The 19,331-nt window shown below is 39.3% G+C and overlaps 1 long non-coding RNA gene across 1 annotated transcript; it reads right to left on the reverse strand.

The window, feature by feature from the left end:
- Nucleotides 1–389: 389 nt before the first annotated feature.
- On the reverse strand, nt 390–18,779 carry LOC143659137 (uncharacterized). Its single transcript, XR_013163435.1, has 3 exons — nt 18,713–18,779; nt 693–804; nt 390–563 (listed from the first exon to the last, which is right to left on the reverse strand). It is a non-coding gene; the product is annotated as an uncharacterized LOC143659137 (long non-coding RNA).
- Nucleotides 18,780–19,331: the final 552 nt, after the last annotated feature.

The following is a 19,331-nucleotide window of genomic DNA, read 5'->3' on the forward strand; positions in this document are numbered from 1 at the left end:
ACACTCCAGCCTTATTAAACTACTTATTATTTTTCAGACAAGCTACACCTTTCACACCTCCATGGTCTCACACTGTTCCATCAGTCTGGGAAATTCTCTCCCCTGCCTCTATTTCTCCTCCTTCAAATATTCAACTGTTTGTGAAATTCCCCAACCCCTCTTAGGTTAGATGCTCCTTCTCTGTGCTCTCACAGAATCCTGCACACACCTAGTACTTATTAGATTGTACTGAGATCGTTTTATGCTTGTCGTCTCCTCTACTACGCTATAAGCTTCTTGAGGACAGTCTACCTTAATAGTCTTTCACCCTAGCTCCCAGCACATGCACAGTAGAGAGCCAATGAATGCATATAGAATGAAAAAAATAATGGGCAAACTGCAATTAGTGCTATAATGAGATACAACTGTTTAATGGCAGGATGAGAGGAGAAAGACATCGACTGGGAGGCTCTGGGAAGTCTTTGAAGGTGCCCCATCTGAACTGGCTCTTTACAGGCAGGTAGCACTTGGATCAGTGGATACACACAGAGGACCATCCAATAGGAAAAGGGTTGAGGAAGGCCCTAGAAGAAATATGGAAGTATAATAAGTAGACCTATATGATTAGAACATACAGAAGCTCCATGGAGGATAAAGACAGGGTGGCAATAAAACTGGGAACCGCAAAGACACTGAATTATCAGATACTTCACCTATGCTCGAACCATTTCCAACCAAAGTTCTTACTGCAGCAAGTAATGAAATCAGTCTCAATCCTTCTATTTTGTACTTCTTCTCATTCATCCATAGTTGATCTTTAATTACCTAAACCAAAAATACTTATATGTACTAGAACGGCTTCTGGCATAGGATAAATATGGGGAAATAAAATAGAGTGGAGAGAAAAACAGGGGGAAAGCACTCTGAATTATAACACCAAGCAGATAAGGAGTCTCTTAAGGCAATGCATTCACTGCCATTTATCAGAGCAGGGATCACATCATCAGTTTAGCTATTCTAACATTTATCTTTTAACTTTGTCATTTTTTATTACACAGGTTTCCATACAGATATAGGCTGATTACGTTAGAACGCAGACAAGATCCCAGGAGGCAACCAATGTCATTTTAGGAAGGAAACCTTCTGACCCGCCTGCTTTGCACCATACCTAATACTAATAACCCACTGGCATCTACGAAAAAGTTGGTGATGTCTGGCACAGGCTTGAATACAGTTTGCACTGCACAAGAACAAACACGACAAGCACTTTACTCACCATGCTCCCCGTCTTTTGCACTAACCCAGTATTTACTGCCGCCCTATTAAGAGAAAGACACTCTTCTAGGTACAGGGAGGGAAACCTGAATGGATTTGATGCAATCTAGAGCCAAATGTGTACATGATAATGCCACTGGGACTGTGATGAATGTATGAAAAACGTAGCATGGAAGCAAAAAGAAGGAATTCATTCATTTCAACAGGAAAAATGAGGAGCGGTTTCAAGGCAGACATGACTGGGACTCCTAGGAAAAGCATCAACTATGTTTCTCTTCTTATTTTAATAGTTGTTTTCCATTTCGAAAGTGCTACAAGTTCATTATGGAAAAAATTAAAAATACAGATAAGCAAAAACCACAATAAACCACTTTTAATATTTTTGTACATGCCATTTTATTTATTTATTAGAAAATGAGACCATATTTGTACATAATAATTTTCAGCAAGTTGCTTTTTTTAAGCAATGAATGATACATTACAACCATCATGTTATTTACTAAACTTCCGCAACTGACTTTTATATTTATTTGAACAGGTACATGTCAAAAGATACAAGAGTCTTCAGTGAAAGCATTCCCATCCCTCCCCATCCCCCCATTACCTTATGGTTTTAAGGAGAGACAACTATAGTTACCAGTTTCTTGTGATCCTTCTACATTCTATGGATATGTAAACATATATTTCTCCCTTAAAATAAATGGTAACAGTGCAAAAACACAGTTTTATACCTTGCATTTTGCTTCTCAATCAGAACACACAGTACTGCCTAGTTGCTTTTTTAGTGGCTGCAAAGTGTCCTGGTGGATGGATATACCATAATCTATGCACTTAGTCCACTTTGACGGACATGCGGACTGTTTACAATTTTTGCTATTACAGTGTGGCTAGGCACATCCTTAAAACATAATTGAGTCTAAAAGTAGAATTCTGAGGTCAAAGGATATATATTTTTAAAAATTTGGTAGGGTAATTTACCCAGCCAGATCCTGTTTCCCATACTCCCACCCATATCCACACCTTGCAGAGAGGTGAAGCCATGTGTCTCGTTGTAGCCGATAGAATGGGAATAAAAATTATGAGTGTCATGTCCAGGCCAAGGTAACTGACAACAGAGTATGCATTTTCCACTCTCTTCGCCTTGCCACCAGGTTGAAGTAGAAGATTTCCAGGCCCTAAAAACTGGTGGAGCCACATAACAAAGGCAGCCTGAGTACGTGAATCACCCCATAACAGGCAGGAAAACTGCCTACTAACCAAACATCCATAAGGGATTACTATATTGAGAAATAAATTTTTGTTGCATTAAGCCACTGAAATGTTGTGTTTGTTATAAAATGCTGTATTACCCTAACTAATACACTATGAAATCCTTTTTTTTTTACATAAAACACCAGATCCATAGATCTGAGGATTTATTTGTGAAATGTTGCTCAAGTATTTCAATGTTAAGTATGACATTGGTTGTTAAGAAAGTATCCTTCATTTCCTTACTAATAGCTATTTTTTGTTTACTTTTATCAAGAAATAGGTGTTGATTTATCAAATACGTTTGCAATTATCTGTGGAAAGCATTCTCAGATTTTTCTCCTTTGATCTATTAAAACCATATATTACATTAACATTTCCTAAGGTTGTAATAGCCTCACATTCCTAAAATAATCCATGTTATTTGGTCATGGTATTTTTTTTTTTTTTTTTTTTAAAGAGAGAGGGAGGAAGGGAAGGAAAGACAGAGAGAAGGAAGGAAAGATGGAAGGAAGGAAGGGAGGAAGAAAGGGAAACATCTTTAAACATTTTCTTGTTTTATTATATTTTGTTTGTTTGTTTGTTTTTTACATGGGCTGGGGCCGGGAATCGAACCGAGGTCCTCCGGCATGGCAGGCAAGCACTCTTGCCCGCTGAGCCACCGCGGCCCCACCATGGTATTTTTTATATGGTGTCAAATGCAAAGGAATAATCAAAAAAAAAAAAAAAAAAAAAAGATTGGGTAACTCCGTAAACATGATTTAAATTTTAAATTTCAATTGAGGAAGTAAAAAAATAGAACAGACCTTTCTGAAAAGCAAACTTGCTATCTGGAAAAGCAAGTGAATGAGCTACCACACCGTGTGGAACACAAACAAAAAATAAATGGAAATACTGAATGAAAAGAGAAGAGAACTAGGCAGGTCTAGGAGGCCTAACTGCAAATAAAAGTGCAAGGACCATACTGAAGAAAGTGATAATCCAGACACACTACAAGAAAACTTTCCTCAATAAGAAAATAGACGTCTTATCAAAAGGACTCACTGCAAGGCAAGATAAATTAAACTCTATATACACCTAGCTATCAGTTGGTGAAATTTCTGAGCTTGTAAGAATAAAGAAAAATATATAAGCTCTCAGAAAGAAAGAAAAGATTACTCACGAATGAACATCAGGTTGGCATTAGATGGGGCTAAGAGCACAGGTTCAAATCTCTGTGAACCTGGGCGAGTTATTTAACTTCTTTGTGCTTCTGTAACAAAGGGCGATGACAGTACTTAGCTCCTCAGGCTGTCTGGAAGCAGTGTCTGAGATAACACATGGAAGAGCCTGGCACATGATAAACTAGCTAGGCACACTGCTTGGCCTGCAACACTGAAAGCTACATCAGAGTCAAAACTCAACAGACTTGGGCAGGCAAAAGCCTTGAACCCTCCCCAGAGCTTAGTGAATGGTTCTAAGGGCCTAAAGGGCTGTACAATAGGCCCCCAATAATGCCTTTAATGGCAGTGAGCCCAGGCTAGTGAGAAGCGCATTTGATGGCAGAAGAGATCTCCCTGACTCATTCCTATGAATGGGAACAAATCAAGGACAACACATTTTTTGGTCTGGAGCTCAGGATTACTGGAGATGGAAAAATTGTCAAATTGGCTTTGTCAGAGTAAAGGGTCTCACAATGGAGTCTCTTAAAATTAGTGGGGACTTTTCCACAACCAAGAAGTCTCATTACCGTCCATGAATGTCAGTAGTAGTTAACGCTCCACAAAGCGAAATGGATGGTACCTGATTTGGGTGTCATTAAAAGTTATTTCATTCATTCAACTGATGTTGTTTGAGCACACCTACTATATATCAGCAACTGTATAAGCACTGGGAATATGTAAAAAAAAAAACTGTAAACAAGACACACTAAGTCCCCTCCTTAGAGAACCTACATACATGGATCATCTTGATCTATATAAGAACCAATTAGAATATCCATGACTTAAGAAACTGGCAACACTGATTAAAGCCATTAACAAAACACATCACACAAACAGGCTTTTAGCCCGATCACACAAGAAACAAAAAAATTAACACTGTTAATCACCAAGCGTCAGATGTTACTTTAATTTAATTTAGTCCCATTTTTGTGCAAAACCTAGCACAACTATTTGATGGACCTCTTGAGTTAATTACTTCAATTTGAGTTCCCGCCAAGGCAATGCCAGTAGCTGCCTTTTGGGAAAATATCATATCTTCCACTTTACACCGACTAACACTTTCTCCAACTTATATCCAAGACATCTGACCACTGAAAGTTTAACAAGCATTTACTAAGGACAACAATCAACCAGAAATATTTTAAATGTTCCTCTCTACATACTAGCTAAAAGTTCCCTACTCTACTCATCATGTCCAGATCAAGGCTATGACTTCAATCCAAAAGGGAGACACAGAACTAAATGACATCATGAATAGAGGGGGCTGAATAGTGACCCACAAAAAAGATCTGTCCACGTCCTGATTCCCAAAATCTGTGAACACGACCTTATTTGGAGAATGGGTTTTTGCAGATGAAATTAACTTAGGGATCTCATGAGAACATCACCCTGGATTGGCTGGGTGGGCTGTAAATCGAATGCCAAATGTCCCCATAAGAGAAAGACAGTGAGAGATTTGAGACAGAACAGAAGAAGAGGAGTCCATGTGACCACAGAGGCCACAACTGGAACAATGAAGCCACAAGTCAAGGAATGCTGACAGCCACAAGAAGCTGGAAGGGGCTTCCTTAGAGCTTCTACAAGGAGTACGGCCTTGTTGACACCGTTTTAGACTTCTGGATTCCAAATCTGTGATAGAGTAAGTTTCTGTTGTTTTAAACCACCCAGTTTGTAGTAGTTCATTACAGCAACCACAGGAAACTAATATAATGAAAAAAAGGTATTTTGGTAGGGGAGCCCTGGGTTCACGTCCCACGCTTGTTATTTAGTCCCTGTTTATTCTTTCTTGTATCTATTAACCTCTCAGGACCTCTGGTGCCTTATTTGTAAAAGTGGGATAACCAAACCTGAGCTATTATCCTCCAGAGTTCTTAAAGGATCAAATGAAAACATGTATGTGAAAACAGTCAGAATACTGTACAATGATCATTCTTATATTTTGTCATTTCAAATGAAGTTTGGAGCCTGGGCTCTTTATTCAAGCCCACTTGCCAAAACTCTTTATACAAATCATAACTGTAGCTAAGTTTAGAGATGCCAAAATATATCAATTCTTAATATCAAATTTTATTTATAAAATGAAGTTGTCACTAATGTACACAGTATCTCTTTGGTACTAGGATTTAATGAAGAAAGTCCAACTACTACCAACCCTATCTATTTCATGTCCTCCAGATATCTTCTTCTGTCACACTAATTAGTGAAGAGACCATCTAATTGGTTTATCGTCTCCATGTATATCAACAAACTCATGCTAACCAATTGCTTTCAACACTATCTGTGAACACATAACCATAATTCGTTCTCTAACTGACCCTAATTATTCCACACTGAATTCTTCTCAGCTAAGAATGAATACATTAATAACCTCTGCCTCCTATACATCTGGTTTTCCCCAATAGGTGGACCCTCATCTACTGTCAATCCTAGTTCTTATTTCCTGAAATAAAGTATATTTATGAAGTATAACCATAAACTAAGTATTATTAGTTTCACAAGTTTTACCCAAAAATTAATTTCACAACTCTACAACGTTACTTCATCCATGTACAAGTTTAAATTTTCTAGGGAAATTTTTCTAATATTATTTCACAAGGAATTTCATGAAACACATTCCGAATTATGGAGAGATTATTTACTGAAAGCTGCAAATTTCTTTCCTTCAGGGCAAGGAAGTTTGATATTAAAAGTAAAGAAGAAGCACTTTGCTGATACAGTCTTGTACCAGAAGTTGTTTTCTTGTGCCTTAACCGTTCTCTTCTATATCAGAGTTGAATGGTATTCAAGTCTTCCTCAGAGTGTCATAAAAATCTTACTCTTGGAAATTTGCCTCTTTGGAGATCTTTGAGTAAATATAAAATAATTCCTCCGAAACAAAAGCTGAAACAGTAAAACCTTCAGCAGACTTTGAAATATGTAAATGAAGTACACCTGCCACCATGATCGACAACAGGTATCCTTAAGATGAGGTGCCATTCAGGAATGCAAGGGGTGCTCTACTAGGCCCTGGGGTCGTGGCTAATAAGATATTTTAATATGTCAACAAACTTAACTTCATCACTCACCCACAGGTAGTAATTAAGTCACTTCAAAGAGGATAATTAAACATACGTTTCTCAGGATCTCTACTAAAATTTTCAAACCAAAAATTATGCTTAGGAAATCCTCAGACACAATGAACAGAGATGAATAGTGCTCTATGTCCTTGTCCACAACCTTAAATACAGGCCTTATGTTCCTGCAAATGGATTAGCAAGGGACCTACTGTACCATTCCAGACCAGAAAGAAGTTCAACAGCAGTGGTTCCCAATTTTCATGATCTTTTAAAATGGCCTACACAAAAGTAAATGTAGAACCTCTTAAAACAGTTGTAACCTTTACAATTCTAAAAAAATCAATTCCACAGGAGTTAGGCTGAGGTAAAGATCCTCCTAAAGAGTTCTAACTCTAGATCCTCAGGATCCTTAACCCTAAGAAGCTATCCATCCCCAAGTCACCCCTTTAGCAAAAAGTGTAGGGCCTGGGCCGTTGCCACTAGAGGGGGTGTTTCTTCTATTGGTTCCTCTTTCCCCTAATTTGGCTCAGCAGAATCTGAACCAAAAAAGAAATAAGCCTCTAGACCAACATCATGACCTTTATTTGTCCCTTCCTTATTGTGTAGCCCTTGATTATATGTCGAGTCTCAGTTTCAAACCCTGATTATTTGTACTAGTATGCCCCACATCATACACCATTACCTTTCTTTTTTATTATTATTTTTTCATTGCCTTTCTACAAGCAGATTATCAAACTACCCATAGCTAATCCTTAAAGACTTTGACATAATTCCCTGGAAAATAATAATAAAATCCAACCAAGCTCAGTATTCTTAAAAAAAAAATGTCTTTTTCATTTTTCATTTGCTATGTTCACATTCTTTCATTTGAATCACATTAACAGGAAGAAAGAAATGAGACAGAAAATTTTAAAGAAAACAGTATCTTTAAGCAAGATTTTGGATAGCCAGAACTATGTCTCAAACCCTGATTCCTAGACCATTTCTGACATGACTCATTCTATGTCATGAGTAAAAGGCCCTAGATGAGAAAATGGACCATATGCTGACCTAGTCTTCCTTACCATATCAGTCTAGGGCAAGTACTGAATGGTTATTTAACTATGATCATACATCTGCTTAGAAGACTTTATTAGCCACAAAGTTTCCTATGAGGAAGAGGCAGATAAGAGAGACAAGGGGAAAGAGTAGAAGAGGGGATAGGAAGAGAAGAAAATAAATCTATTAAATAATTTTAAGGCCAGGCATAAGATAAGTAAGCAAGATCAGGGACCAAAATCAAAGCTGTACATCAGAATCAAAGTCAAGAAAAGAGGAACAAAAGACCAACAGAAGCAGTTACACCACCTGATGTTGGAATGACCCAAAAGGCTCCAGAAGACCTGGTAGGAACTGGCTAGGTCCTTGTCACTTTCTGTGAAAAGTCTGGTTTGGTCTAGGGCAGAGCCCCTTAGAAGAGACAGTAAAAAGATTTGATCAATTAGAACCTGCACTCATTTTATGAACCTAGAAGACAAAAAGGATGAATCTCTTTGGGACAAAGAAGGTATACCATTCAGGATGCTTTTGGCTGCAAGTGACAAAATTCTGATGGTGCTGGCTTAAGAAGTGGATCTGTATTATCTCACCTAACCGGAGGTTCAGAGGTAAAACAGACAAGTGCAACAAAGTACAATCAGCAATTCAGTAAGGTCATCAAGGACTCAGGTTTATTCCATCTCTCTGTTCTGCCATCTTCTAGATCAGCTTCACCCCAAAGCTAGTTTCTCTCATTGTCCCAAAACGGTTAGAGTAATTCCAACTATCATATTCAGATAGAACACCACCCAGAGGCAAAGGAGGTACCATCTCTCTCTTTAATCTTCTTTTAAGGACAAGAAAACCTTCCCTAGAAGCTTCCCAGACCTCCTCCAGACTTTCTTCCTCAATCTCATTGGCCAGATTATATGCCTTTCCTAACCCCTCAGTGAGAGAGGAAATGGGATTAACCATGATGGCTTAAATTAATCATTTGGGATGGAATGAATGCTGAGGTGTCATGCATCATGACCAACTGGGGGCAGTTTATAACCATATGTATTATTGTGACACTGTTTTCACTACATAACAAATTTATAATTTAATTACATGAAATTAACTATGAGGCATGTGGTTTGCCTGAGATTCACACATTTTTGCACACATTCATCATCATGAACTTATTTATCAGATACAAAACATTTTATTAATTTTTTAAAAATTAATACTTTTTAGAGTAAGAATGGCAAAGAAGTTTGTCTCCCATAGCAAACACAATGGATATAGCTACCAAGAACTCCATTTTGAAAGGATCTATAGCTGGGTCTGGACTCAATAAGAAATAGTGCCATGGCTGATGAGGCTAATGAGTGATATCTATTACAGATTCAGCTTAGCACACAACAGATAGCACATACTTGCCAACCCTGTTTCAGAGAAGCTTTTTAAATAATTTCCCTCCAAAGAGAATGGATTCCTCAGCTGAAATGCCTCATATTTTAGCAGGGGCCCAAAATAATCCCTCCCTTTTTTTCATTCTCCCCATCCATTTTTCATATAATATGCATCAAGCATGAACTCCAAAAATTATTTTATATATAATTAAGGTTCCACAAGAATCTGAAACCAGGCCCCTTTTGTTTTATAGAAAGAAACTCTATAGAAAGGCCTGTCAGAACTGCTTCATTTACAGACTGTTTCACTTAAAGAGAGCACAGGGGCCTTTGGGGGCCAAGGGTAAATAAGGGTCTAAGGAGAATTGAGGGACAGAAGGAAAAAGAGAATGTCAATCTATTCCCAATTAAAGGTGGATTGAGGGGGTGCAGGGGTAGTTCAGTGATAGAATTCTCGCCTGCCATACAGGAGACCCAGGTTCAATTCCCGGCCCATGCATGTCCCAAACAAACAAGCAAACAAGCAAACAAAAACCCCAACAAAAATTCAACAAATGGTGCTGCAATAAGGTGATACTCACGTGGAAAAATAATAAAATGTGAACCTCACCAAAAAGCATACAAAAAAAAAGGCGGACTGAACGACAGTTGCAGAGCACATGCACAGCTTTTTTAATGAAGGGAAAAGTAAAACAACAAAGAAAACATGTTTTTATCTTATCTTTAGATGTTTTGGTTTTTCAAATTAACCACTTATTGCCTGGTAGTAAGGTCAAGCTAGTCCAACTATTCTCCTATTACTGGGCAGTCAGGTTGTTTTAACTTTTTGATATTACAAGCAACAAGGTGCTGTTGTAGCCGGAAATTATTTTTAAGTATGAAAGAACAAAAAAAAGAAAAATCCCTAGAAAATGGGCCAAAAGTGTTTAATCACCCCACAACATGCTACCTAAAAATGAATAACTTAGGATATTCATTTTTGGTCAAATAATTGTTTTGACTAAATCACTGTTTTAACCAAATTGTCCAGTTGACCAGTTTGATTGCATTTGGCCAAAGTAACTTATTAAGTCAAAAGGTATTGATCAAAGAATGTTCTACCAGCATCATGGGTAGGTCAGAAGATAAAAATAAGAAGCAGGATTAAAAACTAATAATAATAATAAATAAGGTTCTATAATAAGAAAAGGCAAGATGGCACAGACAAGTTTAGAAGGGAAAGATGCCTGGGGCAGTGGATCAACAATGGAAAGAAGTCTTCTACAGAGGAGCTGTAAACCTAGCCCATGAAGCTTATAAAGAGCTAGAGTAACATGTAAATTGTTTCATCAGCTTGCTTGGACACCCTCCCATAGGTAGAGTAGTGCTGAGGTTTTCTCTAGAGTCCCTAGATGAATAACCTAAATTGAGGGTTCAAATTTAGGGGCAGATCTCCCAAATCACTCATCTAAATCATTCTCCCTACAAATTCTGGAGCTGGTCATTGTGTGATGGAGAATTTAGCCCCATGGTTTGGATATATTATGGTTTCCATTCTGAATTACAGAAGGCGATAACCTATTGTACCAGACAAAGCAGAGGAGGCAGATGATATGCACTTGCATGGAGGGGAACAGCCGGACCAAGGAAGGAAGAACCCAAGTAGTGGACCTTGAATTTCTGGAACAACTAGGTAATATGGCTAGAAAGAGCTATAAGGCATTTCTGGTTCTTATAGTCTTCTAAGGAACCTTAGATAGGATTTCTTTTTAACCAGCTACTGCTCCATGGAAAATCCTAGAGAGCCTCCCATGCAGCCTGTATACATGCCAATACTAACAGGGTGCCAGGCTGCTGGTGCTGCTGAAGAGAGCAAGGAGGCAGCATGATGAAAAATATCTTTGCCATTAAAGAGGGTACTCTGTAGGAAGGAGGACTGCATTCATATGCAGCCACAGCAAAGCATGTGAATCAGTCTTGCTTACAGAAAGAAGCAAAACAATGTCAAGTGGACTATTCAACAACAGTACTAGGGCAAGAAAAATTTTAAATGCAAAATATGAAACCGCAAAGATAGTAGAAGAAAATATGAGTAAATTACTTTATAAGTTTGAAGTGGGAAAGGCTTTTCTAACTATGACACAAAATCTAGAAGTAATAAAAGAGGCAGACAGTTTCAACATTAAAAAAAATTCACAGCAAAAACACCATAACCAAAGTCAAAAACAAATGACAAACTAGTAAAAAAAAAATATGTTTTAACTCATCACAAAGGACAAATAATCTTCCTATTATATAAGCAGCAACTGAAGTGGCATTTAACACTCTCCCCCACCCCCAGAGATATAAAACAGTTCACAAAAAAAGGAAACATAAATGACTCTTAAACACATGAAAAGATGCCCAAATTCACAAGAGAAACAGAAATTGAAACTACACTAACATACATTTCTCATCTATCAAATTGGAAAAAAATTCAAAAGTTTAATAATGCATTCTCAGCAAGAATATGGGTAATCAAGCACTGTTGTACATTTTGGTAGGGTAAACTGTACAACCCCTATGGAGGCAATTTAGCAGTACCTATCAAACCACTCTGGTATATATCCCTTGGTCCAGCAATTTCAATTCTAGGAATTTACACTACAAATATATTTGCATAAGCATAAAACAGTCTGTGTAACAAAAGTATTTATTGCAGTATTCTTTGTAACAGCAATGATTGAAAGTTTCCCAAATATGCATCAATATGGAACCGGTTAAACCAATTGAAACTATGCTAGTTTGAAGCTATTATGTACCCCAGAAAAGCCATATCCTTTAATCCTCATTGAATATTGCTGGATGGAATCTTTTTTGTTTCCATGGAGGTGTGACCCACCCAGTTTGTGGGTGGTAACTTTTGATTAGATGGTTTCCATGGAGATGCGCCTCCACCCATTCAAGGTGGGGCTGCTTACTGGAGCCCTTTAAGAGGGAAGGAGCCAACAGAAACAACAGACCCTACACAGCTAGAGACCTTTGGAGATGCATACAGAAAACACCCCCAGGGAAGTCATTGAAGAAACCTGGAGAGAAAGCTGACAGACATCTCCATGGGCCTCTCCAGCTAAAAGAGAGACTCAGAACATAATCAGCTTTCTTGAGCCAAGGTATCTTTCCCAAATGCCTAGTTTGGGGATTTTCATAGCTTTGGAACTGTAAACTTGCAACTTAATAAATCCCTTTTTTAAAAGACATTAGGTTTCTGGTATATTGCATTCTGGCAGCTTTTACAAACTAAAACAGTAACATATACACACAATGACGTGGGCTAGATTTCCAAGATACACTGATAAGTGAAAAAAGGCAGAAATGCACACAATAATATTTCGTTTGTGTAAAAGAAAACGATTTGTATTTTCATTGGGTTTGGATTTGTACATAGAATTCTGTAAGGATGAGAAATAGATGGAGGATAGGAGTTGAAGGCAAACAAAACGTTTGGTTGTTTGAATCATGTGACTGTATCACCTTTCCAAAAATCAAATCTTAAAATGTTTAAATATTTTAAGTAAATACAATTCAAGTTCCTAGTTAGCATCCTACACTTGGCCATCTCAGTCTATGGGTGATCAGTAGTAGACAAGCATCTGTGCACCTGGCAGCCTTGACTGGTGGCATCCCAAACTGGAAAGCAAAGTGAGAGTGGCAGTTAAAAATCTGATGACTAGGGGCATCACTGATGAACAGGCTGTACATGCTCAGAGCAGGGGCAGCAAAGAAAAGAGGGAAGAACACAATCATGAGACAGCATCATAGCAAAATGATACATCCAAATAAAGAGATAAGCCAGTTAATTTGGAGGTCTGGTGTTAAGTTAGCAGTGCAACTAATAACTATCGGTTCTTAGTTCAAACACAGATGCCACAGAGTAGTATAGCTCAGGAGTACCGCTCTCAATATGGGAGACCAGAAGTCTCTGCAGACTAGCTGTCATGGCAGGACAGGGCGGTAGAATAACAACAGCACACTGAGGTACAACAGGCTTTCTCTGCTCCTCTTATGCCTAACCCTAAGTAAAACTGCTTCAGGGAATAAGGCTGAAAAGGGAATAAGGCTACCAGGATGGTTAGGATGAAGAAAATAGAATATTTTGAAGGAAGCTTTTTGAAAGGTGGTTTCATTCATTCACCAAATGTTTACTAAGCATTTACCCTGTGACAAAAACTGCTTTAACGGCTTGATAGTCATAGCAAAGAATATCCAACCCAAGGAACATATATGTCTACGATAATTTAAACAAAAGGACATTTTAAAAGATTTGGAGATGATAAAAGCTCTTCTCAAAAGATTTCTGGAATACAGAAAAGTTACTAAAGTCATTCTGACAACCATGAAATGCTTATGAAACTATGAAAAACAGATTTTAAATTCTAACCACTTTATTCTATTTAAAATAAAAATATAGATAGATTCAATAACATGAATTTAAAGTAAGGCAATCATTTTCAGAAAATTAGAACATTTTACTAAACCTAAATAGCCGAAATCTTTAAAATACGGCTTTCTATTCTCATCACCATGACTGATAAAACAGGAAAACATAGCTGGGAAAGGGAACTAATTTGGAACAGATGTCAGGGAGGAATTTTTCCAGTAGTGAACTACAAACATGCGGAATAAATACTGGAAAATGTATTTTGGTGAAAAATCAGAATCAGTTACTAATTACATGATCTAAGCAACTGCATTACTTAGATCATGATCTAAGCTATCTAATTAGGTAGAAACGGCATTTAAAATATAACCCTAAATAGATGGACAAACATATTTTTATGATCCGTACCTTAGTTAATACCTGCACTTGCAAGGTGTTAAAATTCAGATACTTCCTGGTACCTCTAAAATCAATTCTTGCTTATCCATAAAGAAGCATCTTACTGCAAACTTCACAAGTTCGCAAACAGAATTCAATGAATTCTTCCTGTTTGCTAACATAACTCCTTGATTCTTTCCTTATGTCTTCTTAGTCTTTCATTTTCCCTATCTACTCACACTGTGAATAGAGACAGGAAGACTTGCAACCCCATCACCACCAGTCCTTCCTAGAAAATGGCAAAAAGAGGGTGGTCTGCCTTGGCTGTTGCACTGGAGAACATTTATGCCTAATATGCAGTGAAGATTGGAAAGACACTGAAGAGGAGCAAACAATAGAACCATTCCACTGAAAGCTTGTTTGTTCGTTTGTATGAAGTCAATTTGTGACTCATTCATATTCAGAAGAATGTACAAAAACAAATTCCAAAACTAAATATCAAATGATTTTTGGACTATCCAGGTTTCTACTCATTTTCATATTACAGACAGGAGATGGCTATTTTGGCAGTAAATTAACTCTCTCAGGCGACAAAGATTCAACCCAGTGGCTACAGTTAATTTCCATGCAGGCCAAAGCAGTTTAATATGTTATTGCTACCAACAGTGCACTTATTATCCCAAAGAGTTCATGAGCTGCAGTAAGTGCTCATTAGTAGCGCACTGCTGCGACTGGGTTGTGACTTAGGAGATCAGGGCAGTGCTGACTCATGATTCATAATATTCAACCCACCTAAAGCATTCAACTTTAGAACCTGAAAGAGCTTAAAGATCATCTACTGCACCCAACACTATCATTTTACAGATAATGATATTTAGGCGCCCAAAAAGATTAACGAACTTACCAAACGTTGGGCAGCTGAGTGGCAGTAAAGCCAGACCCTGGCCTCTGAGAAGCAGTCCAATGCTCTCTGTGACAAACATATTCTCACTCTTGTGAGAATCTCACTCACAGTTCTTGAAGGAACTGAACTTGTACATGGGAGGCAATCTTTTCTTTTTGCCCAGTTAGGGTGATGGGAAAGGGTTATGTAGTTGTGTGAGGGAAAAGGTATTTACTTCATCCCATCAACTCTAGCTGAAATGCAGTTCTTATTTCATAAGCTTAAATAATATCCTGAATTGATGTATCACACATGAGTAATAACTTTTCTCCCCCAAATTATGTGGTCTTCCATAGTTTACCCGCAATTGGGGAAAACATGACTAAGAAATAAACTATCTTTTTAACCAGATTGTAAACCTACCATGATGGTTATTATTACCAATGAATGTAAAAATATCATTTCATGAGATTTTTAACATAGTATTAGCACTTATGCTATTAAATAATCTTTCCAAATCAGGTTTTTACACTTTTCTAAAGTTTTCTATACTATATAAAAGTATCCCCTGATCTATTAAATCACTTTTTCCTTGTTAAATTTTAAAGCTCAAGTCGCATGAACCTCTATCTAAAAATTCTAAGAAATCATCATAATTCTAAAATCTCTGCCCAATTTATCTCAGCTTATACATAGTGTCATAGAAAACTATTTACATATATTTTTGAAAGGATAACAAATTCAATAATTTTTATATTTAACCAATTACACATAGATGTCATGGTACCCAATCTTCTAAACCTTCAGAAATTTTTCTAAAAGAAAAAGAAGTTGCTATTAACATTTCCTAGCCTCCAGCACCCAGTTCATAATTGAAAGGAAACAGCCTACGACAAAGTGCAAATAAAAGCAGGGGCGGAGTTAGAATAAGAATCAAATCAAAAGTCTATCAGGAAAAAAAATCAAAGCAAATCTTCCTACGCAGATATAACAGGTACAAGCTCAACTGCACTTTCCTTGTGTCATCACGCAGTTGTCTGGGCTTGTGACAGGTGTGTTTTATTAGAAGTATCAAAAGTTGAGGTTAAGGAATAACTAATGTATGATCTCATGTATATCCATTCATGCCAAGAATTTCTGAATCCATATCATTAGTTAGTTACATAATGGCTGCTAACTGCTCATATTCAATTTTAGATAGGAGGGGGGAATATTTATGAACATTTACTATCCATGCTGAACTTCTTCTAGGTGCCAAACAGAAATTTCAAAGATATTTCGGAATTAGGCATACTTCTGTTAGGCATACTTCTGAAGCTTTTGGTCTGATGGGAATAAAATATGGGCATAAAAGTACAAAAAGAAGGCAAGAAAATAAGAACTTTATGAAAGACTAAAATACAATCTGAGTGTATGTCTTGAGCTACGTTTTAGAGGAAGGGAAAGACTTCAAAAAGCAGAGAAGAAAGGGAGGAAGGGAATGCCATAAAAAGGAAAACTATGAACAAATGTGGGAGGTGGAAAGGATGTTTGAAGAACAGTGAGAATACCAGTTTGGTTAGGACTGGGAAATTCTGCGTGTGTGCGCATGTGTGTGTGTGTACATGTAGTGAAGGGTAAAAGGAGGGAGGTGGAGGCCTTTAGGTTTTATTTTGGAGCTGCTGAAGACTTTGAGCCTGAGAGTGATATAACCAAAGCCATATTTTAGGAAGATTAATCCAGCAATAATAAGATTGATAAAGAAGGGATTGTATGCAGGTAGGCCAGAAAGAAAACTAGTACAACAGTCTCAGGTTGTTAAAAGCCAGGCATGTCGTAAGTGTATAAATCTATGTATGCCAAAGTTGCTAAATTAAGTAATAGCTTCTACACTAACTTGGTTACACACATTCCTTTATTTTTCCCTCCTATTTTTACCTTAGGTAACAACTTCTGGCTTGCATTTTATTTCACCTTTCCTCACTCAATTTTTGCATTAAGAAATGAGACTCAGTATCAATCCTCACCTATTAGCAAAATCAACATAAGTATGTCATTGCTTAATCAGAAGAGCATTTAAAGCAATTTTTAAAATTCTGCTTTGTTACAAGAACTGCTTAATATCATACATACATAATAAATTTTCTCCAAATTTCATATTTTATTTCCCAAGAGAAAGAGCACTTTCTTCTCTTGTGAGGGCAGACTAGATCTACAAAACCAAAGCAAAATGAATGATAATTATCCAGTGATTCTGTAAGTATTACTCTATAGAAAGACTTTTTAACAGATTGGCCACCATAAGTTTCATTAAAGCAGAAACCTTTCATTGCACTGTGTGCGTAAACTAGGCCACACAAGAAAGCCCTTCTTCTAGAAAAAGGACTGAACCAGGCAACTTTACAAGATTTCACAGATTAAAATAATCTCATTGTATTTAATTTTCCAAAAGAAGAGATTAAACATAAAATACTACATCTCACTTGATAAAGAAAAAATTGTGATCAAAAATGTAATTCAGATTAATGAAATAAGCCATATCACATATACTTCACAGAAAATAAATATGGTTTCTAATAAACCTGACCTTTGAAAAGGTATAGACATTACTTTGGAAAAAAAAAGAATACAGAAAAATTACTTCCTTTTGAAGTCACCTAATGAGGCACATGTTTAGGGACCTAGGATTAAGCAAAGTGTGGTGTCCCGGTTTGCCACGAAGCTTTATCCTTGCTTCCATGCCTATCTGAGTGCAAAAAAGTTGCTACTTATGGGTAACCACTGGAACATGTCCAACAGCTTCCTACCCAGAGGGGCACTAAGCCAGGAACACGTGAATTGGCTCAGCCCCATTAGAAAACAGAACATTCAAGGAACAGGGATGGTGACCTGATATTCAGGAAGGAAAGGAAGTAAATCAGGCTAGAGGGGCGAAAGGGGAGGGCGAAGCCCAGAATTAGCCAAGACAGAGGTCCAGAGAGACACACCCAACCAAAGAGAGAAATGCTTTACCTGAGAGATTCTTAGCCAGGGATGGTTTTGGGTTTCGGTATTTGTTTAAGGTGAACGAGAACAAAGCTTGAAACTGTCACTGAGGGAGCCCAATTCATAGGCGCAAACTTGGTTAGCAGCTTCATATTAACTTTTAGAACATGTAACTTACTTAATTCGTTGTCATTTTTTCCTAAAAATTATCTAATTTTAGGGTTCCTGCTTTACAGTGATTCCAGTTCTGCATGATTCTAAATTGAAAGGGGACTGGGTGGCGCGCAGGACGCGGATGAAATTTTTACAGCATGGAAATAAAAGTATTTTTAAACTTTCTTGGGACAGGGGGGTGGGTGGGGGTGAAGAGTCAGTCAAGAAGCAATACGTGGAAACTGTCAAGTGCTTCTCTACACACCCACCCACCAGATAACATCGCAGCCGCTGAGGGGAGTCTCCCTCTTCTTGCCTGACAGCTTCACTTTCTTTGAGGTCTGGAGCTGGTGATCACACTGGCCCGTCATGGTATTTTCAGTTAACAAAGCAGTTACTCAACAGGGGAAAAAGCCACAAAGGAGCAGCAGCTGCTGCTGCTGCACCCGTGATGCAAGTGCAGGATGAGCCCCGGGCAGCCACCGCCACCTCGGCTCCTCCGTGACGTCCGGGAGGGGTATCCCCGGTTCTCAGGAAGTGGCGGCCGCGGGCAGCTCCGCCCCCACGCGCTCTGTGCCTGCCCAGCCAGCGAGCTGCAGTAGCGCGGGGCCTACGGGCGGGCGGGAATGACCGCCCGACAGGCGCGCAGACACACGCGTCCGCCGCGTCGCCCGCGCCACGGTTCAGTGCGGCCCGAGCGCCTCTCACTCGGCGCTCCTCGCCGCCCGCGTCCCCCTGCTCTCCCGCGGCTCACACTCACTCACCCCGACCCCCGACGCCGACCCCGGCCCAGCGTCGCCCGCCACCAGCCGAGGCACAGCCGAGTTCAAGATGGCGCCGCCGCCCCCGCGCGCTCCCCCTCCGCACGCCCGGCGGGGTCAGGGCGCCCCCTCACGCGGCGCGCTCGCGCCCGAGGCCCGGCTAAAAATAGCCAGGCCCGACTATATTTGGTGCGGCCGGATCTCGGCGCGGCCGCGCGCGCCCCGCCCCGCCCCGCCCCCCGGCGCCCTGCCCCGCCCCGCGCAGCGCTGAATGGAGAAGGGGCGGGGGTGACCGAGGGGAACCTACTCGGCTCGCGGCGGCGCGCGCTGGCTGCAGGGCCCGGCCAACCGCCGAATTTAGTAACATCGCCTGCGTCAATCACGCGCCTCGCGTGCGTCAGCGCCGCGCGGCTCCAGGTCCGGCTCCCCCCCACCCCGCCTCTGAATGGATACAATGTAGCAGCGCCCTCCTTCCTCCCCAGACTGGATTGGAACCCGCGGCCGCGCAGAGGCTCTGTTCCTCTCGGCTGGGTCAACTTTTGGAGCATCCTCCCACGATCTTCTCCACGCTACTCCCTGTCTGAAGCGGAGGCGAAGAAACATATCCATGTGATAGCTATTT

Source organism: Tamandua tetradactyla, chromosome 2, assembly GCF_023851605.1.
Source record: "Tamandua tetradactyla isolate mTamTet1 chromosome 2, mTamTet1.pri, whole genome shotgun sequence".
Classification (NCBI taxonomy): domain Eukaryota; kingdom Metazoa; phylum Chordata; class Mammalia; order Pilosa; family Myrmecophagidae; genus Tamandua; species Tamandua tetradactyla.